At 49.3% G+C, this 22,054-nt stretch overlaps 1 protein-coding gene across 2 annotated transcripts in view; it reads right to left on the bottom strand.

Moving 5' to 3' along the window:
- ADA2 (adenosine deaminase 2) overlaps positions 1-21,695 on the bottom strand; it is a 60,949-nt gene extending 39,254 nt beyond the window's left edge. For both annotated transcript variants that reach the window (XM_032391010.1, XM_032391009.1), the window contains exon 1: positions 21,585-21,695. The gene's annotated coding sequence lies outside the window, so the exon portion shown is untranslated. The remainder of the gene's footprint in view (positions 1-21,584) is intronic.
- Between the last annotated feature and the right edge of the window lie 359 nt (positions 21,696-22,054).

The raw sequence follows: 22,054 nt of genomic DNA, 5'->3' as shown, positions 1-22,054 counted from the left end.
CGCAAATGGAGAGATTTGGGGTGACTCCACCTCCAAACATGGAACCTGCAGAGTCTGTGTTAAAATGCAAATACAGGGGGCTTAAATATTTTTAAAGATAGAATACAAGAAACAAATTGCCCAAGGGCAGAAAGGATTACCTTTTATATGCAAATAAAATAATGAATCTTTAAATGCAGTTTTTGTCAGGGTGATGAGCTGACCCAGGCTGGAGGGAAGGGGCCACCTGGGTGGGCCCCAGTGCATGATAAAAAAACCCACCAGGGCCAAAAAGAGAAAGAGGATGCAAGAACCCAGGAAAGTTGATAAGGAAGTCTAGGGGCAAGCCAGCGTGGAGAAAGAGGACCAGATTGTTGGGGTCAGTAACTAAGGGTGACAAAGAAGACTTTTACTTTCTCCAGAAATCCAAGTGGCCATCTGGGGCAAAAACTGGCCAGGCAGGCCCTATCCCACAATCTGAAGGCAAGAACTCAAAGCACATGGAAAGTGCTCTGCCTTAGTGGCCTGGACTTCTCTCCTCCGTCAGTTTCCTGCTCCTGCTCAAATCTCCAGACTCTTCTTTCCCAGAACGCACTCAACTGTGGATTTCCTGACTGTGGGGGGCTATGTTGAATTTTGTTTTGGTATTTCCAGTGCCTGACATTTATTAAGCGATCACTGATGAAGGAATGATTAATTATTTGCTTCTATTTTCCTTCTCATTCATTCATTCACCAAGTATTTACTGAGGTCAGTGTATGCCAGGCAATGTAATGGGTATGGTCCCCACACTCATGAAGTTCGCAGTCTATAGGGAGACAGAATGTGAAGAAATGATCAGTTAATTCTGAAAAGAATTACATTTAGGGTATGGAAGGATAAGAATAGCAGAGAAGGGAGACCCAACCCAGAGCAGGGGGAGTACAAGACTGTTTCCCACCGGAAAGGTTATTTCAAATAAATCTGAAGGATGGCTAGAAGTTAGCGAGAGGAAGAAGCATTGCAGGCCAAGGGTAGAGCAAAGGTCCTGAGGTGGAAAGTTTAAGGAACTGAAAGGATGGAGGCTGAGTGGCAGCAAAGGAAAGTAAGTAAAGTCTATTACGTGATGCAGAGAGGTAACAGTGCATATTACCTTCCTTCTAGAAGCCCTGCCCCATCTGGGGCATTGAGAGATTACAAGGAAATCCATTCCAATGGATTAAAGTAGATTTGCATCCATCTCACTGCTTGTCCTTTTCAGATCTTTGTTTCTTGGTCTGCTTTTCCACAGCCCTTGAACCTGGCTCTGGGAGCAACCCTCGGATGACTGTCTGAATCTGAAAGTGCAGTGACTTCCCCTGGGAGCCATCTGCAGTGGCGATAGTCGAGTTTTGGGGGACTTATCGTTGGTGAGTCACCAGAGAGTCTGAAGGGATGAGCAGAGCAGCCCCTGAGGAGCCCTTTGGGATACTTTCTGTCTGACCCTGGAGCTGCCAGTTGAGGCCTCTACCAGACATAATGGGAGGAGTGGAAACTGCTCATGGAGATGGAGGCTTTGAGAGGGTAGGAAATTGGCTTAAAACAAGAGGCAGACAGTATGTGCCTTGAGTGCCCGAGCCCTGCTGTAAGCTGAGTTTACTATTTTAGGTGAAGATGGATCAGCTTATGAAGCTTCTCCAGACACCTGAAGACAACTCAGAGAACAGATGAAAGAAGGAGACATTGCCTACGAAGGCAGAGGCCTCCCAAAGGCTCAAAAGAAGGGACTGTTTTGAGTCAGAGCTTGAACGCCATCCATGACAGAAGGGACTACTAACTTAGGACGCGAAAGGCAATTTCCTCCTTTTTAAAGATTTATTTATTTATTTTTGAGAGAGAAAGAGAGAGAGAGAGAGAGCACAAGCGGGAGGCACAGAGGGAGAGGGAGAGAGAATCTCAGGCAGACTCTCTGCTGAGCATGGAGCCTGACACGAGGCTCGATCTCACGACCCTGAGATTACGACCTGAATCAAAACTAAGAGTCAGATGCTTAAACGACTGCGCCCCCCGGGTGCCCCCCTTCTTTTTTTTTTTTTTTTTACAGACTTTATTTTTAAGTAATCTCTGCACCCAGCGTGGTGCTTAAACTCATAACCCCGAGGTCCAGAGTCACATGCTCCACCGCCTGAGCCAGCCAGGTGCCCCAATGTGAACAAGTTTAGAAGCCCATTATTCCCCTGAGCCTCCAGTGAGGAACACAGACATGCCAACACCTTGATTTTGGGCTTGGGAGACTTTATTTATTTATTTATTTATTTGAGAGAGAACAAGAACAGAGGGAGAGGGAGAGGGAGAAGCAGATTCCCCACGGAGCAGAGAGCCCAACATGGGACTCTATCCCAGGACCCTGAGATCGTGACCTGAGCCGAGGGCAGACGCTTAACCGACTGAGCCCCCCAGGTACCCTTGGGCTTAGGAGACTAAACAGAGGACCTGGAACCTACCAGAAAACACTATTTCAGAATACAAATAAGGTACGCCTAAGTAAACCAAGAAGTGCCTGCAATTATTAACTGCAAAATGTTTTTTAAAACCTGAAAGGAGTTCTCGTGTACTTAGCTCACATCCTATGTGGATGGGCAAAAGTTGGCAAAGAATGATGCAAGCAGACTTGGGAAACAGGAACTCAGGTGAGAAAGCAGCTTTTCTAGGCACCTGTAGGAGAAAAAGGGCGGAAGAGTCTGACAGGCACGCAAGAAAGAACTCTGGGGGCTGAGTTGTGGAGGGAGTCTGCCTACCCATGGCCCCTGGGGCCCCGGCCTCCTTTTGGATCTCTTCAATAAACAGGCAGTTGTCCAAACGGCCGGGCCAGGACTCCACTCATTAGTTGCCTTTTGGTCTTCTGCCCATTTATGTCTTGCCTGTCTTTCCCCATGAATTGTTCAGACTCACATCTCCATATGCCCACCCCAACATGCAACTTCTTGGCAGGTACCTAGGAGCTCACCTCTGCCTGCCCCTACCCCTACCCTGACGGACGCAATAGCTTAAAACAGCCCATGGATGGACTGCTTAGTTCGGTCCACCTGTGCAAAGAGAGCCAAGCCCTGGGAGAATGTTCTCGGGGGTCACCTCAACCATGTGCAGCTTGCGCCCAGTTCTTCCTTACAATGTGAGGCGACACCGGTCACAGGGGTGCTTACATGATGTGGGGCAGGGTGGGAGAGAGTGGGAAAGAGCTTGGACAGGCCCGGGTCAGGGAAAGAATTCTTCTTTTTTTTTTTTAGGGAAAGAATTCTTGATAGAGACAGGGACCCTCTTGTTTTGTGTGTAGGGAGCATCAGAAAGAGTAAGCCCAAGACACAGCTGGACTGTAGTACCCCTTTGGGAATTCCCACACATGTGATACGGAACAGTGGGGGATTTCCAGAAAGCTTGGGCACTTCATCTGTGACAGAAGATACTTCCCTTCTGGAGGGTCTCAACTTCTCTATTTGTATTGCTTTGCTATGACCGCCAAAACAAAACAACAAAGTACCACAGACTGGGGGCTTGGACAGCAGAAATTTATTTCCTTGCAATTCTGGAGGCCACACATCCAAGATCAAAGTGTCAGCCGATCTGGTCTCTCCTGAGGCTCTCTGCTTGGCTTGCAGGTGGCTGCCTCTCTCTGTGTCCTCGCTCGGCCTTTCCTCTGCGTGTGCGTGCTGCTGGTGTCCCGCTGTGTGTCCAAATTTTCTCTTCTTAGAAGGACACCAGGGGCATCTGGGTGGCGCAAGCGTCTGACTCTCGGTTCCGGCTTGGGTCAAGATCTCAGGATTGTGGGGTCGAGCCTCATGTTGGGCTCCACGCTCAGCACAGAGTCTGCTTGAGGTTCTCTCTCCCTCTCCCTCTTCCCCTCCTGCTCATGCTCTCTCTCTCTCTCTCTCCTGTCAAATAAATAAATAAACCTTAAAAAAAAAAAAAAAAGGACCCCAGTCAGACTGGGTTAGGGCCCACTCTAATAACCTCATTTTAACTTCTTTAAAGGCCCAGTCTCCATCACCATATGAATTTCGGAAGGACACAATTCATCCCAGAGCACTACTGAATAAGAAATCCTAACACCAAGGCATCTTCGTAGGTGAAGGAAGGGACGGTGAAGAGAAGGCAGAGCTGTGATACCAACGGAGCAAGTTTAGGTCTAAGCACCCCCTGCAAAATTTCAGAAAGGTTGTTCTTGTCCTTTGTTAATGAAAACAATATCACTCCTTCATCTAGGAACCATGAATTGAGTGCCTCCCTGTGCCAAGCATTGTGAGGGTAAAGCCCTAAGAGCGGAGACACAAGGCCCCCACCGCAAGCAGGTGTCGTGTGACGGAATCAAGAGGTTTTCACGGAGTGTGGAGGTTTAAGTAGCATCGGCCGCTCTGCCCCGGTCCTGCAAGAGCTTGTAACTCTTGCTGGGGAGGCCAGACCAACCCCGGCGGCACACCAGGACCACCACGGGGCAGTGACAGCCAGGTTCTCCGTTGCGGGGCACAGACCTCAACTGCTGTTGACCTTCAGAACGAGGAAGGTCGGGGCGGCGGTGGGCCCGAACCGCTCAGGCCCTCACACCGAAGCGTTCCTTAGCCCGAGCGTTGTTCCTGGCTGCAGGCTTTTCTGCTCCAGGCCGTAAAAGCCGGTTAGAAAGACTCCATCACACGGAAGCCTCAAGATCTGCAGTTTCACTTCAAGTTTCTAAAATCACACGACACGCGTGGGTCTTGCTCTGCTCACCATGGTGCTACCCAGCCCCTAACACCCAACGTGAACCGAAAGCTTTCTCGGCGTGGCTTTCCCCCCATGAGGGTGAATGAGGAGAGGGGCTCCGCACCTCTGCACACATACCTGATGGCGCAGTTTTGACAGGACAGGGCACAGAAGCTTGCCCCTGCGCCCTGTTCCCACCTCAGCCCAAGCCCCCCAGCCCTCGGGGAGGCCCCGGTGGCCTGTAGTAATGGCCTCGTTCGTGTAGGAGGCCCGAGCTGCTTGCTGACTGCACAGGACATCAGTTGACAGGATGTGGGCAGGAGGAGGAGCCTATCGGATTAGAGAGAGACAACCAGAATCAGAGCGAGGCAGAGAGAGGACACAGAACCTGGGGAACTGCGCACCAGCACGAGGTGTCTAGCTTGACACGGGTTTCTCTTTCCCCGACGTTCTTAGGACCTGGGGTCCACACTGGCTTGGGAGCGCAGGCACGGTCTCCTCACTTCCCCTGAATCAGGCCCGGGTGTGTTCACCCCAAGTGTGCCTGTGCGTAGCTTGCGGAAGGGCCTCTCCTAGGTTTCTCAGGGGTGCTGGGGGCTCTGCTGGTGGGGCCTCCTGTCCTCTCCACTCGGGAGTCCACGGGGGCAGTGACCCAGCCCCGGTGAGGGCCAAAGTGCCTTCCCTTCAGGTCATATGTGGGGAATATCTCTAAAAACGGTCTGAACCAAGTAGCTGAGAATTCACTCTCATGGAGAAAGGGAGTGTCCTGTGGCCCTTGCAGGAGCAGCATTTGTTGGGGTGGAGTCAGGTCAGCGAGGCGAAGGCAAACACGTGGAGATGGCATGTGCGGGCTTCCACGCGGCCCGGGACTCCCAGAGTTCCAGCCCGACACACAGCCCGCTGCGGGACACAGAAGGGGGGGTGGGTCACAACACCCTCCTGCAACTTCGCCTCTGTCTCTGCTGTGTGACTGACAAAGGACACCAGCAGTTCGTGGCGATTCAGCCAGCGGGAATCTGGCTTTAACTACAGGAACAGAAAGATGCGAATCCACCCTCCTTGAATTCTTAAGGAAAAGGAGCCTAAACCTGAACTTCTCTGGGGACACTATTCTCTCTCCTGCAGATGTGCACACAGCTCCTAGAAGCCCTGGGCAGTCCCGAATCTCATCTCTTTATGCTGAAAATGTGGGTTGAAAGTTTGTGAGCACTGTGAACCTCTGAGGCTTGGCGGGGGGTCCTCCTTCCAGGTGCTAGGGAGCATTAGCAATGGTATTTTTGGTCCACCCCACGAAAGAGCAGCAGACTTAAGTATAACCCATTTCCCAGGAAGGACAAGGAGAGACCCACAATCCAGGCTCAAAATGCGTAGGCTGAGCTTTGTGGCAAGAACTCCTAATAACAAAGATATTATTACTTGAAGACTTGTATTGTGCCAGATGTTTTACATGTATTATATCATTCCATTTAATCTTCTAGGTATTATTATTACCATTCCATTGTAGAGATGAGAAAACTGAGTCTCAAGAAGGTAACTAGCTTAGAGAATTAACTTGCTTACGGTCACATGACTAGTAATTGGGGAAGGTAGAATTGAACTCAAGTGACCCCATGGCCCACATAGTAACTACTAGGCTTTACTCCCTCCCTTGTAAACTGATGTGGTCAATCCTCAGCTATCGGCAGGGTTGGTGCCTTGAGAAAACCAAAAGCAAAGCTTAGGAATAAATATTCTAGTCCATAGGCAGCAGGCCTACAATCTGAAGATAAAAATTTTTTTCTATTCTTTCTTGAGGCATATTTTATATAGTTCATCTATTTTAACTGTACAGTTGAATGATTTTTAGTAAACTTACCAAGTTAAACTGTACAAGCATTATCTTCAATGCATTTTAGAACATTTCCACTACCCCAATCATATCCTTTATGCCCATTTACCTGCAGGTCAAAATAGGACCCACAGATGTTGTGTTTGGTCCACCAGATTTAAAATATTAAAAAAAATGTTTTTGTTAGTTTTCTAAAATGAGACAATTTCAGATAAAAATGTTAAATTTTAACCACTTGAAAAATCAGGAGATTGGGCAAAATTGGACCCTCCTTTATACAAGGCAAAACTAGTAGCTACTCCTTTCAGACAAACATGTACTTGCCAGTTCCTCGTGAAATCAGTGAGGGGGCCCAGGAGATGGTCCCAGAACCATGGCCCCAAGTGTTTGCCCTCCAGCCCCAGGCACCTGTCTGCACAGCTCTTGGCAGATGGCAGAGCCGTTGTGGCTGTTTTGTTGTGACAAAGATAATTTTTGGTTCTTAGCAAAAAGGAGCTGCTCTTTTTACTTGAGCAACCTTCTCTGAAAACAAAGCCACATGTCTTATTTCCAAACTTCGTAATTAGGGTTTGTACCCGATGTGGCCAAAGAAAGCTCAGAGTTTGCTTCTTTTCTTGCTATCTCTTTGGAATCTATCTCTCCCTGCACATAAAGATGGCATTTCTTGAGTCTTGTTTTTTGGCTTAAATTTGCTAGACTCAGTGCAGACACACTTCTCAGGGAGCTCGTGACAGAGCCGATCTGAGGATGACTTTCTTTAGTTACTCAGGTAGACATTGCTGGTTGTCTACCCAATTCCTTCTTTGTTCCTTACCATTTTGTTCAGAGTGGCAATATTTTCAGGGAAGGTGGACCCAGCCCTAGGGACTAAAATATGACTAGCCTGACCCATGCTGGGGACTCAGGTTTCTTTGACAGTGATTGACTTAGGAGTAGGCATATGACCCACTCCAGTCAGAGACATAAGGGGATATTGACATTGGCTGGGGGATTTTTGGAGCAGATTCCCCTCTTTTGCCATCTTTGTTTATTGTCACAACAGTATATAATACTTGGTGCTACAGCAGCCACCTTGTGATCATGAGGGCGAAGCCACGAGAATCACAGAGAAGCTGAAAGAGAGCCCTGATGTTGTGGAGTTGCCAAATCATCCAGACATTTCCTTCTGGACTTCCAGTTATGTGAGATATGTCCTTATTGTTAAGGCCACTTCTACTTATTTGAAACCAAAAGCATCCTGACCAAAGTGTAACATTCGAATCATAAGTCCTATTGCCAATTGGGAGGCTTCCCTACTCTCCATCATTTGCTCAATTCATTAACCATATTTTGGGGTGAGTTTCTCATGTAGAAAGCTACATTCAACTAGTTTATGTTGGTATTGGTTTTTCGTTTTTATTTTTATTTTTTTTATTTTTATTTTTATTTTTTTTAAAGATTTTATTTATTTATTTGACAGAGAGAGACACAGCGAGAGAGGGAATACAAGTGAGGGAGAGGGAGAAGCAGGCTTCCCACTGAGCAGGGAGCCTGATGTGGGGCTCGATCCCAGGACCCTGAGATCATGACCCGAGCCGAAGGCAGACGCTTAACGACTGAGCCACCCAGGCGCCCCGGTTTTTCGTTTTTAAAGATTTATTTATTGGGGGGTGCCTGGTGGCTCAGTTGGTTAACGTCTGCCTCCGGCTCAGGTCATAATCCAGGATCCTGGGACCGAGCCCGTGTGGGGTTCCCTGCTCAGCAGGAAGTCTGCTTCTCCCTCTCCGTCTGCCCCTCCCCCCCGTTTGTGCTCTCTCACTCTCTCTGTGTGTCAAATAAATAAATAAAATCTTAAAAAAAAAAAAAGTTTATTTATTTACATGAGAGAGAGTGAGAGCACGCGCCCGTGCCCCAGGAGGCGCAGAGGGAGAGAAACTCAAGCAGACTCCGTGCTGAGCGTAGAGCTGATGTGGGGTTCGATTCCATGACCCTGAGATCATGACCTGAACCAAAATCCAGAGTCAGATGCTCAACCGACTGAGCCACCCAGGTGCCCCTATGTTGGTTTTAAATCTCAAGAGGTTGAGTTTTTCCTCATCTTTTTTTTTTTTTAAGATTTTATTTATTTATTTGACAGAGAGAGACATAGCGAGAGAGGGAACACAAGCAGGGGGAGTAGGAGAGGGAGAAGCAGGCTTCCCCGCGGAGCAGGGAGCCCGATGTAGGGCTCGATCCCAGGGTCCTGGGATCACGACCTGAGCCGAAGGCAGACACTTAACGACTGAGCCACCCAGGTGCCCCTGAGTTTTTCCTCATCTTAACTCCAGAGTTTATGAGCAAATGATATGACCTAAAAACTGTATTACAGAGGACTCTGAGGGGGGCGCCTGGGTGGCTCAGTCGTTAAGCGTCTGCCTTCAGCTCAGGTCATGATCCCAGGGTCCTGGAATCGAGCCCCGCTTCGGGCTCCCTGCTCAGCGGGAAGCCTGCTTCTCCCTCTCCCACTCCCCCTGCTTGTGTTCCCTCTCTCGCTGTCTCTCTCTGTCAAATAAATAAATAATCTTTAAAAAAATATATTAAAAAAAAAAAAGGACTCTGAGGTTAACCAAGGAAACAAAGGACAAATGCACAGATTTGCCACAGCAGATGCACTTCCAGCAGCCATCCTGGATTAAATTAATAAGCAGGCAAAGAGGGTCACCCGGCAAACCACATACTGGTGGCCAGCTCTGAAGACTTATGAAATGGCTTTGTTTGCTGCCAGCCTCCACCCACTGGCTTGTTTTAATTAGAGAATTAATAGTCCCTTATGTCAGAAAGGGCTACAGCTGCTTCAAGCCTCACCCCACCCCAACACCTGGGGGAATAGTACTCAGTCACCCTATTGTGGGATGGTAAGGCGGCAGCCCTAAGTACTGGCCCCAGGCCCGTGGCTGAACCCAAAGTTCTATTCCCTGACAGTGGCTTCCATCTACCGAGCACCCACCATGTGCCAGGTATCCCTTGTCATAGTGCTAATCCCTAAAACTACTCTGTTAAGCAGGATAATTACAGGGCCCATTTCACAGACAAGGAAGCCAAGGCTCTGGGAGTTCAAGTGACCTGCCTGAGACCAAAAAGCTGAAAAATTGCAGTGCTCGCTCTGCCTCCAAAGTTTGTCCTTCTTCCTTATAGCGTGCTGCATCACTGCCACTCAAATCCAGAAGAAGGGGGCCAGAGTTGTCACCAAGCTCCTGGGAAGGGCCTTGAGCGCCACTCACGACTCTGAGCAACTCCTTTCCGGCTACGGGGCCTGTGCGCCCGAGTCCTGAGCCTGAGCCTGCCTCTCAAGCTCCCAGCCGGTCAAGGAAGGTCCTTCTGCCCTGACACACATCCTGAGATTTGGTACAGTAACCAGTTGAGGGAAGGCCCGGGCTCCTTCCAGCCCACACTCTGCCTCTTTCTCACCTGTCCTCCACCCTGAAAATAACCTCCTGACAACAGCTTCCACTATTAAGATAGAACCAGAGGCAATACCTAAGATGTGTTCTTGCCAAGAAGTTTTAACCAGAATCTAACCAAACTTTTAGACCTAACTTTCAGTTTACAGGAAATATACAGACAAAGGAACAAGTTAAATGACACTATGGGGAAATAATTAGACAAATTCATGGTCTGGAATAGTATACGAGATATACAGGTCACTACCTGTCTCTTCAAGGATCAACAAACACTAGAAAAGGCGAAGTGATTGTTCTGGATTAAAGTAGATTTGAGAGAAATAACAATAAAATGCAATGCATGATCCTTGATTGTGTCCTGGTTTCAAAAATCCAACTTCAAAAGATATTTGGGAGCAAATGGGGAAATTTGAATATGGCCTTATTATTAGATTAAATTAGATAATTATTTTCATTTTGCTAAGCGTGACAATGGTATTATGACTATAGAGGACAGCATCCTTACTTTCTGGAGATGTATTTGAAGGAGAAAAGTCACTGTTTGTAATTTACTTTAAAATGATTCAGGGGCGCCGGGGTGGCTCAGTCCGTTAAGTGTCTGCCTTTGGCTCAGGTCATGATCCCAGCGTCCTGCGATCAAGCCCCGCATCAGGCTCCTTGCTCAGCAGGGAGCCTGCTTCTCCCTCTCCCTCTGCCTGCCTGTCTGCCTACTTGTGATCTCTCTCTCTCTCTCTCTCTCTCTGTCAAATAAATAAATAAAATCTTTAAAAAATAAAAAATAATAAATAAATAATGATTCAGAGACATAGAGATAATAGATAGGTAGATAGATGACAGAATGAGCAAATATGGCAAAATATTAACCATTGTTGAATCTGGGCGGTGCATATATGAATATTCTTTGTACTATTCTTTCTACTCTTCTGTGAGTAGAAACATAATAAAAATGTGGCTCAGTCAGTTGAGCACCTGACTCTTGATTTCGGCTCAGGCTGTGATCCCAAGGTCCTGGGATGGGGCCCTACATCCGGCTCCCTGCTCAGTGGGGAGTCTGTTTGTCCCTCTCCCTCTGCCCTCCCCCCCCCAAGCTTGTGCTCTCTCTCTCTCTCTCAAATAAATACAATTTTTATTTTTTTTTTAGGATTTTATTTATTTATTTGGGAGAGAGAGATCACAAGCAGGGGGAGCAGCAGAAGGAGAGGGAGAAGCAGGCTCCCGGCTGAGCAAGGAGCCCGTGAGGGGCTCGATCTCAGGATTCTGAGATCATGACCTGAGCCGAAGGCAGACACTTAACTGACTGAGCCACCCAGGTGCTCCTAAATAAAATCTTTTTAAAAATGGGGAAAAAAATCTTTCATAACAAACAGTTTACAAACTAAATGAGGATGACCATAGGATGGAGACCTGAAGCCAGGGCCTCTGTTGGTAATGTTTTGCCTACCTGGTCCCCCCCACCCCCTTGCCATTCTGCCCAGCTTTTGGGCTCCCCTGAAGTTCCAGCCTGGACTCTGAGGCTTGAATGAGCTTAGATTGCTGAGGCCCCTAGAGCCAGACCAGGAAGAACTGGTTTTGGGGCTGGACAACCATGGCGGGATCCCTAATTGGTGACTTGGAGTGAAGAAAAATGTGTCTCCCATAAAGGCAGCCCCTGAGAGAGATAGACCCCTCTACAGTAAAGCAAAAGCCCCTCCTGGCCATCTCTCCCAGTGAGAAAAGGAACAGAGTTAATAGCACAGTAAGATATAAATGTATCAATCAACATACTGTACACTTTAAGCTTACATAATGTTGTGAGTCAATGTTATCTCAATAAAGCTGGACAAAATAAATAGCATAGTAAGATAATGGGCAGCAAGGCTGGGCCCTGAAGTTAGAACCATTTACCAGAGTAGAAAGTCATTCCTGGCTATAAAGATCAAAAATAAGGTTGATGTTCCCCAAGTCAATTAGCAGACTTGGCATATTTTCCAAAAAACACCAGTGAACAACTCTCTTGAGACAATGATCACATAACTCATATTAAAAAGTGGGCCAAAAATACAGATTTGAAGAATATTTTTGGAGATCATAAGCTCCTTGAGGAGAAGAATCATGCCTGGCTTGGTATCTCCCCACCAAAACCCCCATTGTAGGATTTTGTGTACAATAGATATTCAAACATTTCTTAAATGTGATTGAGATAAGCAAGCAACAAAGTCAACCTCAGAAGGCTAGCTCCCTGCACTGACCAGAAAGCCCCGTACTGACTTCACTGGGAGGCAGAGGGTCATCAAGCCTGACCAATGACCAGCAGCACAGAGAATGGAGGAACATAAAAGCCTCAAAAGCCAGCTCCCAAGAAGTTCAGCAGCCAAAATCATGCTGCTGAGTTTCCTCACAACATGTTGCAAAGGGCTGGAGTGAGGAAGAAAGGGGTCTGGGCCTTTGGGCATTTGCATCACCGATGCTGAGGCAAATACCACCTACAAATAAAGGATCAGCCACGTCAGCCAAGACAGCTTGAAATTTCTCTAAAATGCTGGTGCTGGCCTTGGAGTTCAATATTGGCTCCACCAAAAACTTACTGATCTTTGAGCATAAATTTCCTCACCTAAAATGGAGATTTTAATAGCACCTCTCTCATAAAAGAACCCAATAAGATAATATATGTAAAATACCTGCCAACATTCATGGCCCAGATGGCAGGCACCCGATATTATCGTTATGACTCTAAACACACTTGACAAAGCATTTCTAAGTGTAATCTACTTGAATAAATTTCTCATAGCCAGTTTTCTTAAACGAGGAAGAAATTCCACTGGCACCTTCCTCTCCCACGACATGGGAGCTGCATGCCAGAATTGTCCTCTCATGGTCTCATACGTAAGCTTTGGCCCCAACAGGTCAGTCAACACTACTAGGATCAGAACCAGATCATTTATGTCTCCTGTACTCCTTCAGGTCGAGCAACGTCGGTCACAGACTCAGTGCTCATAAAAACATTTGGAAAACTGAATGGAGTACATCTGAAGCCAAAGAGCAGCAATCTGACTGGTATCGAGTGGAGTTCAGGAACTTCCCTTGGAGGGTGAAGGCATACACGGTGAGGAGGTGTGTGGAAGGGCCATTGATTCCCTATCAACCTGCACAGGCAGACGCTCAAAGATGGTGTTCTGGCTCTTCTGCCCTTTGGAACCCCTTACCTCCTGATGAAAGCTTTAACTGGGGCTACTGCCAGAGCATCTGGGTTCAGGAAAACAAGCAGTCCTTGGTGCCGGTGGTGTTACTAACCACCATGAAGGGGTGATTTGATTGGGTTACCCGGCCTCGGGAGAAGGAAATGGGCTATAGGAAAAGAAATTAGCATTCTAAAAGCAAGAACATTTGTAAAGTAGAAAAGGACTCTGAGATCAGAGGCACCAATCCCTACTGGACACAGCAAGGCCCAGAGCAGGGAGGTGCCTAGCCCTGGACCACCTAACTCGTTAGTAGTGAAGCAGGTACTAACTAGAAGCTAGAAGCTGACTCCAGGAAGGACTCCCAGGCCTTCCCATTCGGGCTGGCCTCTCCCAGGAGACAGTCTGTCCACCTCACCACCCCACAGACGGTCTCACTATTCTTCCTTGCCCAAATCTGCCAGTTCTCCCACAGGTCTTTGCCATGCTTCCCACCCCATGGGCACCACACAGTTCTGAGGGGCATTGTGTTCGGAGAGCAGCAAGCTGGGACTTGTGGTCTTCCGGAGTTGTTTTTGGCTGCTTCAAGGGGCCGGAGGCCACTGACTGCATCGGAGACGTATGTGAAAGGCATCTGCGTTTCTTACACTGTCCCCAGCCACCAGGCTCGGTGCCAGAGAAGCAGACCCTTTGTCAACAGAGATGCCCCGGCTTTGTGAGCCGAGAAGGAGGCAGAAAAAGTCCTCTGGCATTAGGGAGGAGGGAAAGGGAGTCATCTACGGAAGTTCCAGCAAATGTTCTCATTTAAACAAACAACAAACAACAAGAAAATAGTAAGATGGAGAAAGAGCCAAGGGGGCAGAACAAGCAAACTCCTGAAACTGCACTATAACGAAGTTCCAGCAAATGTTCTCATTTAAACAAACAACAAACAACAAGAAAATAATAAGATGGAGAAAGAGCCAAGGGGGCAGAACAAGCAAACTCCTGAAACTGCACTATAACGAAAGCATAACTTCATTCCGGATCCTCCTGTGCCGAGAGGGGTGGTGTGTTTATTAACCTGGTCAAAAACATCAAGGCAAATTAAGTCGCCGCCCAGCCTGGCTGCCAAACGATTTAGCATGCAAATGTGACAAGCACTGGGGCGTGAAGGGGACCAATAAGGCCTTGGGCAGTTGAAGAGGGAAATCCAAACTGGGCTGCCTTGAAAGTAAAGGGAGTCACTGGGGAGACCGGAGCAGGGGTGGGGACAGCTATCCCGTTTCCAGCAGGGACAATTTTCATTGATTTGGTCCAGGCTGATACTAAGGCTAAGAGCTTGCTGGTTGGGCCCCCGAGGACTGTGCCAAGTCACACATGGGAGTACAGCACACTGAGGCCCAGGAATATTTACATGAGTTTGTGCCAGGAGTAACCCAGCAGGAATGCCTACCATCGTAACTGCTGCACCGAGGCCAAGAGGGCACTGCCAGGGTGTTTGCACAGCAGAAGCTAGCATATGGGCCCCAAAGAAACCTTTCTGAGTGGGGGGAGGGCAGGCTATCCCCCTACGAATCACTCTCCGGTGGTTTTGCTTTGGTTTCAGAACCTGTGGCTAGAGCAGGGCAGAAGGACCAAGAAGGCCCCTGGTCGGGTTGCTTTCTCTCCTCCCAGCTGCTTCTGTCTCTCTCTCAGGCTCCTGGACACAAAACAGCTGAGCAGATAAACAAGTCACCACCTGCTCCCTCCACCCCCATGACACCGCCCCTGTCCCCAAGTCCCACCCCTTCTTCCTAGCATTCTCTCCCTCCATTCCTCCCTGAAGCCAAACTTCCCAGCAGCAGCAGCTGCAGCCGGCTCTCCCCTCCTGTGCCTGCCTCCCCAGCACACCCCCAGCACACCCCTCCACAGCCCCCCTTCGCCCCTTGCTCCCCACCAATGGCAAATGAGGAACACGTGTACAGAGCCCTGGGCTCTCCCTCCTCCCGGAGCCATTTCAAACAAAACAGTTGTGCTTTCTGAAAGTAATTCCTGGAGCTCTGGGTCCCCAAGGAAAATGAGTTTATGGCATCCACAGCCCTGGAGCCAGTGAATGTCTGGCCACTTGGCCCAGAGCCCCTCTGCCAGGCACAGGAAAGCTAGAAGGAAGGGGTTAATCTGAGCTGAAGCCAGGAGGGGCCCAGCTCCATTCCAGACTGCAAGGGAGGCAGATCCCTGGGATGGAGGGCAGCAGGAAGCCGCTCAGAGAGGCCAGGAGGCCAAGGCCCAGTTTAAACCCTGCATAAAGGCCACCTTTCTGGTAGCCTGCCTGTGAGCTCACAAGCACGCACGCACACACACACAAGGTGTATTCTTATTACCAAAATAAAGGTTGTCACAACAGACTCCGGGTTCGGGAGTCAGAAGCTCTGAGTTGGTGCTGTTTAATAAGTCCCCAGTGACAGCATTACTGAAGACCTCAGTGGGTGGGGGAGACAGGGGAGGAAGCCCAGAGTGCCTCCTCCCAGGGAGGGGAGCTGTGTGCTGGGAGCTGGGTAGTGAGGACTCCCCCAGAGGACTCCTTGGCAATTTGGGTTTAAATTTGTTTAAATTTGGGTTACTACTGGCTCACCTGAGTCCTCAGAAGCTTAAGCCACTGAAACTGGGAAGAGAGTGTACCAGCCTGTCTTCACCTCTAAGCTTCCCTAGTTCCTCAGAGCTCTTTTTTTTAAAAAATTAGAATTGCAGTATACTTGACATACAACTCAGAGGTCTCTCTGCACTGTTTTGTGGACAAGCAGGGAGTGGATTTGAGGAAAACAAACCTGGCTTCCATTTGCCGAGCGTTTCAAATCTGTCTGCAGACTCACTGCTATTTTGTGGAAAGCAGTAGCCACATGAGACTGCGTAGCCGGGACCTGGGTTTGAAACAGTGAATGGCGGTGTGACCTTGGACAAGTCACATAACCTCTCTGAGCCTGTTGTCTCATTGGTAAAATGGAAATATACCTCACAAATTCAACTACTCCATATTTTTCAGGTGAAGTGAGATGACAAGGCAAAGTTAATGAAAGACACCTAACACACCAAGCACTCTGCTGAGGCCCCACTTGGTGCTCGACAAAATTGTTTTTTCATATTCTGTGGGAGACAAAATGGAAACACCAAATGGAAAATGGACAGTGGAAATGGCAGGCACCAAACCCAGTGACTCTGAAGAGGCCGATGTAGACCCACTCACTGTGTGGGATGGGAGGAGGCAGGTGAAACTTCTCCAAAGGAAGTCTGTGGACAGTTTTTCCCTCCTCCTTGGAGAGCAGGGTTTCCCAGTCTCGGCCGTACCAACATTTTGGGCCAAGTAATTATTTGTTGTGGGGGCCTGTCCTGTGCATTATAGAATTTTCAGCAGCATCCCTGGCCTCTACCCACGAGATGCCAGTGGCACCCCTTCCCCCCATTATGACAATCAAACTGTCTCCAGACACTGCCAAGTGTCTCCTGGCAAAATAGGCCCTGGCCGAGAACCACCCTCCTAAGCTGGGAGCAAGCACATGCCTCCTTTCAGGAGTCCGAACCAAGGCTGCGCTCATAGCAGGGAGTCAGTACATGTTAGAAGGTTCGATGCTCACTGATACCTTTCTTCTAAGCAAGAGAGCCTCTCAGAACTTGAGAAGGAAGATGTAGTCGTGGAGAAGGCAAGGAGTGGCCACTCTAACAAATATGGCGGATGGGGTGGGGGAGGGGAAAGCAGCGGTAGCTGTTGAAGAGCCGGCAGGAGGGGCTGGCCAGAGCCCTTGCTGGCCTCCCCCTCCCCCTTCCCCATCCCCTCCCCCTTCCCCCTCCCCCTCCCGATAGGGGCACTGCCTTGGAGGAAACTTTCCACTGCTGGATTTTCGCCTCACCTGCTTTGACGAATGGAGGTGAATTTGTGAATCAGACTGGAGAATGATTCAGGTGGTAGGAGTCAGCTCTAGTCTTGCCCTTCCTTTGTAACTAATGAGATGTGTGCCCTTCAACAAGCCCTCTCGTCTCTACAACTGTTTCTTTGGCTGTGAAATGTGGGAGTTAGAGTTGATGAGTGCTAAGGTCCCTTCCAGCTCTAAGTTCTAAGGCCTGTAAGTACCACAAATGTGATTAAACCAACTGGCTAATTAGGGCGATGTAAAGTTCCGTCTTACTGCACCGCAAACCAGCAGGGTAATTCTCCACTTGTCTTTGTTACGAACTCGTAGCTGCCAGAAAAGCTTTCACAGCTTCCTCCTATACGGAAAGCACTGTCCTAGCCCCTGTGGGAGAAAGAGGACTTTCCCTCTTTCCTTCACAATCTAATTGAAGATAAAAATAATTCCAATAAAAGGCCTTGATTGAAAAATGCCTCATACTCTCCAATGGCTTCAAAGTCAGGCCACCGTGAGTTAGAAGACTGCCTCCACACTCTGTGCCCAGAGGCAAGTCACTTAATCTCAGCTTCTTCATCTGTAGAATGGGCACAATAATAACACCTATGTCACAGGGTAATTGTAAGAGTTAAATACACGCAAGAAAATTAGCACGGTGCTTGGCATGTAATTATGTGCAAAAAAAAAAAAAGTTCAGGGGCACCTGGGTGGCTCAGTCGGTTGGGCGTCTGCCTTTGGCTCAGGTCATGATCCCAGAGTCCTGGGATCGAGCCCCACATCGGGCTCCCTGCTCTGCAGGGAGCCTGCTTCTCCCTCTTCCTCTGCCTACCACTCCCCGTTTGTGCTCTCTCTCTGTGTATGTCAAATAAATAAATAAAACCTTTTAAAAAAAAATGTTCGCAGCAAATATTTGTTGGATACTCTAGACCAGGCACTGTGCTAGGCCCTGGGAACCTAGAGATGAGGGACAGTGCTCCACTCTGGGGAAGCTCACCAGATGGTGGGGAAAGAAACCAGGACCAGCCACAGTGCCCTGCAAGGGCTGTGACAGAGCAGGGTAGGAGGACAGCAGACGCAGGGAAGGCATGTGGCCGTGACCACAGGTCACTGAGCAGAAGTAGTGTCTGTGCTGGGTCTTGAGGCACAGCCAATGGTCTTCACTCAGGCGAAGGAGGCAGAACATTCCAGGTGAGAGAACACATGTGCAAAGGAGCCGAATGCTCTGTGCTTCTGTGGAACCACATGCATCCAGTCACAGCCAAGTGTGTATGGGACAGGGGTGGCAAGTGAGCCTGAATGTTAGTTCCCCAAAGAAGGGACCTGAACAAGAAACACTTCTTCTTTGTCAGGTACACTCTCCCTTTTTGACACCACCACCAGGCAGCTCAGAGCTGACTTTTAGGCTCAATTACACACTTCCCTGAATCTAGGTTTTCTGCTGTCATTATTCTCTCGCCCCAGTTTCCTTTACAGCTTGGACCTCAACCATCAATCTGCTGTTTGGTTTTATGGTATGCAGCCATTGATTATAAACTGCCGTAATTCCTTTCTGAGCATGGATGGCACGTAAACAAGTGAATGAATGATGAAATACCAAAGTGTACAGACGAGCATGAAGTCAGACCAGGGTGGTGAGTGTGGCTCGTTCGCAGCTGCATCCTCCGTGCCGGGGCCAGGTCCTGGCCTGCCGTAGGAGCTCAGCAAACTACTGCCGACTCAGAGAGTGACATTAGGAATATTTCACCTGCAAGAAGCCTTCTCTGTAAGATACAAAAGAACCGGCCTAGGGCACCTTCACTGGCCCTAGCACACATTTGGTGTGTCCATACTGGAGTTCTTTGTATATTGTTTGTATATTGTCTATACTGGACTTCTTTGTATATTGCTCCCTACCTGTTCGGGCTAGAAGCCTTGCTGTTCCGGCCACACGGTGCGCTATAGCTCACGGACTTTGCCATGTATGTCACTGTCTCCCAAACTGCACTTAGCACAGAGCCGGCCACAAAGCAGCTTCCCCAAATTTCTGTGGTTTTAGCCTAATAAACCTGCAGTTCTCTGTAGTTGAACAAGGGTGAGCACCAGGGTCCCTTCCAAGTCTGGCTGGAATCGCTTCCTCCCTGACCACACGTTTGACCATATGGAATAGCATTTCTTTCACCCATCCAGTTAATAGATGAGTATTTGCTGGATGAAAGAAGGAAAGAACTGCTTCTTATGGGTCTGTGTTGAAGCCTTTGTGCATTTTTATCAACCACATTATTTGACCCCTTCCCACCAAAGGCAGGGAAGGCAAGGAGGCCAGTCCTCTAGAGAAGGGACGGAGCCTCCCAAGGAGGGGACAGCAGGCCCGTAGAAGCCACGCCACTGTTGCTCTGACGCTGGGTAGACCTTCCCTTTTGGCTCCCCTCAAGAGTCGGCGTCAGGCCAAGGACCAGGGCAGGTGGCACGCGGTGTTCTCACGTTCCAGCTGTGCTCAGTGCTGCCTGCTGGCCCCTGATCCCAAAGGCCCTCTTCCACACCTTCCTTCCTTCCTCCTTCTCTTTCTTCCTCTCTCTCCCTTTCTCTCCCTGCCTCTCTCAGTGGAAGGGCTCCCTTGACAAGAGTATCAGGTTTCAGTTGACTGTGTCCTGGGAAATTACAGGATCTTTCCCCCTTTCCCGAGATTAGCCTCTCTGCGTGGCCAAGCCTTGCAACCCCTTTCGCTTTTTAACCAGGATTACACATTCAGAGCGAGTTGGCTCCCAGGGCCTGCCCAGCTGCTGCACGGCTGAAGGATGCCAGAGGCTTCTGGGCTTAGCCACCCAGTGGAGGGTGGGCAGGGCACCAGTGGAAGCTTCCAGGCCTGTTCTCCCCTCTTCTGAAGGCCAGGGACCCCTCCTCAGAATTCTGAGAGCCCTAGCCATTCTTGTGGGGGGTGGCGGGCAGCTCAGGCCTACCCTCCCTGGTCAGGCATCTGGCCACCAAGTCTCCTTCCACTCCAGGGACTACTACAGCAAGAGGGAAAGATGGGAGACAGCAGGTCATTTGTGATCTGACTATTCTCACTTAGAAAGAGAGGCATTTTGCAATGTATACATAGAGCAAATCATTATGTTGTATATCTTAAACTCATACAATATCACAATTATATCTCAATGAAACTGGGTTAAAAAGAAAGAGAAGCAGGCCAAGAGGGTAGATGAGATTATGAGACCAGCAGAGGGCAGAGAGTGAAGAGAGATGAAAGAAAGAAGGGACCCTGTAAATTCCCTGTGGCCGAGGGCCCCGGGCTCTGGCCACCAAGAATGCAATGGGGCCAACGGGACTCTGACGACATGGCCCGAAACAGATCTTCTTTAGAAAATTGGAAAGGCTCGGGGCACCTGAATGGCTCAGCTGGTTGAGCATCTGCCTTTGGCTCAGGTCATGATCCCACGGTCCTGAGATAGAGCCCCATATCGGGCTCCCTGCTCAGCGGGGAGTCTGCTTCTCCCTCTGCCTGCCACTCTGCCTATCTGTGCTCTCTCTCTATCTCTCTGTCAAATAAATAAATAAAATCTTAAAAAAAGAAAAAAAGAAAATTGGAAAGGCTCAAGGGGCACCTGACTGGCTCAGTTGGTAGAGCATGCGACTCTTGATCTCGGGATCGTGAGTTCGAGCCCCACGTTGGGCATGGAGCCTACTTAAAATAAAAAAAAGAAAAGAAAAAGAAAATTAGAAAAGAACAAAATAGTGACTCTAGGGGTGGGAGACAGCTCTTCATCAGTAACATCTGCTGGGTACGGCTCTTCTCTACCGATAATTGGAGCAAGTTGCCCCTCAGTTTAACAGTACACATTTTGTCCCCTGATTTGAAAGGCCTGGAAAATGTGGCCTAGCTTTGGCCGCTCCCACCACTCATGGACAGTGGAAGTTGTGGGCTCATAGCCTATTGGAGGCTAGGCATCAGCAAAGCCCTATTTTACAGGTGGGAAAATGATGGCTGAGAGGGCACATGCTGTCCCACGTTCACTCAGGGGCTTTAGTGACGGGAACCCACTCCAGAACCCGGGCCCTGACTCGGTGCTCCTCCCTGCACAGCACAGCCGGGGTGGGGGTGCTGGCCAATTCCTGAGTGAGGGCAAAGTGATTTAAACAAACAAATAAAACAGACTAAGAGCAAAAGGCTGTGGGTGTGGAATTGGGGTGGGTTCTGAGTTCTTGGGGCCAAGGCTGGGGGTAGAAACAGTCTACTTTTGTTTGGCCCTTGAGCGTCTCTGAAATGCCAGCCGCTGTCAGCCTTCCCCTGTCCTCCAGGCCAGGGCTGCTGGGACACTTGGTATTTTCCAGGACACAATTTTGAGCACCTTAAAAGAGGGCCGGAGGGGAGTCGGGATCAGCGTCTGGCTCAGATTTCCTTACTCTGAGCCGGACACAGTCTTAGGAAACTGCCCACAGTGCACAGTCCTATCATTCAAATGAAACCTAAAACCCAAGCCCCGGGGAGTCACACGTGGTCACCAAGGACACCCCAGCCTGGGGCTAAGCCAAGGGCATTCGCCTGGGCGACTCGAGACTGCTCTGCCGGCTGCGATCAGTCCCTTCCTCAGACTGCATCACCACCTCACCCCTCCCCTTCCTCTAGGGACCCTCCGGCTGGTCCCCCTTCAGTCACAAAATTCCCTGTGCTTACCTTGGGGCTCGCTCTGCTGTGGCAACAGCGTGCAGCTTCCCAGGGTTCTGAGAAATAACTTTCCTAAGAGTGTCACCAGCTGCAGACACCCCTGTCATAAACGGTCGCAGCTCTAAGCCGCCTAGGGCTTTTATCCCCTCCCTCTTAGCTACTCATTACCCAGCTTAATTAGGCCAGGAAATGCTCCTGCCGAGGACACTCTCGGCAGGAGGCGAGGCTGGAGGAGAGATTCTCAGCAGCTCCACTTCCTGAGGCTGGAGCTGGGGGGCTGGGGAAAGCCTGGAGGAGGACTGTGGAGATGGCGGGGCTGTGTCCTTCCATGGACAGCTGCTGGGAAAGAGGCAGAGATGCGCACATTTGCTCCCCGGGCCCTCCAGGGAGCTCAGGGTTGCACTTGTTTACGGGAACAGCTCCGGATCTGAAAGCTTGCAAGTGCCTGCCCACCCCCGCCCCCACCCTCACCCCCGCCC

The sequence above is a fragment of the Phoca vitulina genome, unplaced genomic scaffold (assembly GCF_004348235.1).
Source record: "Phoca vitulina isolate PV1807 unplaced genomic scaffold, GSC_HSeal_1.0 scaffold59, whole genome shotgun sequence".
In the NCBI taxonomy this organism is placed as follows: Eukaryota; Metazoa; Chordata; class Mammalia; order Carnivora; family Phocidae; genus Phoca; species Phoca vitulina.
Note: the sequence above shows the minus strand (reverse complement) of the source record. Positions and strands in the feature narration are given on the sequence as shown.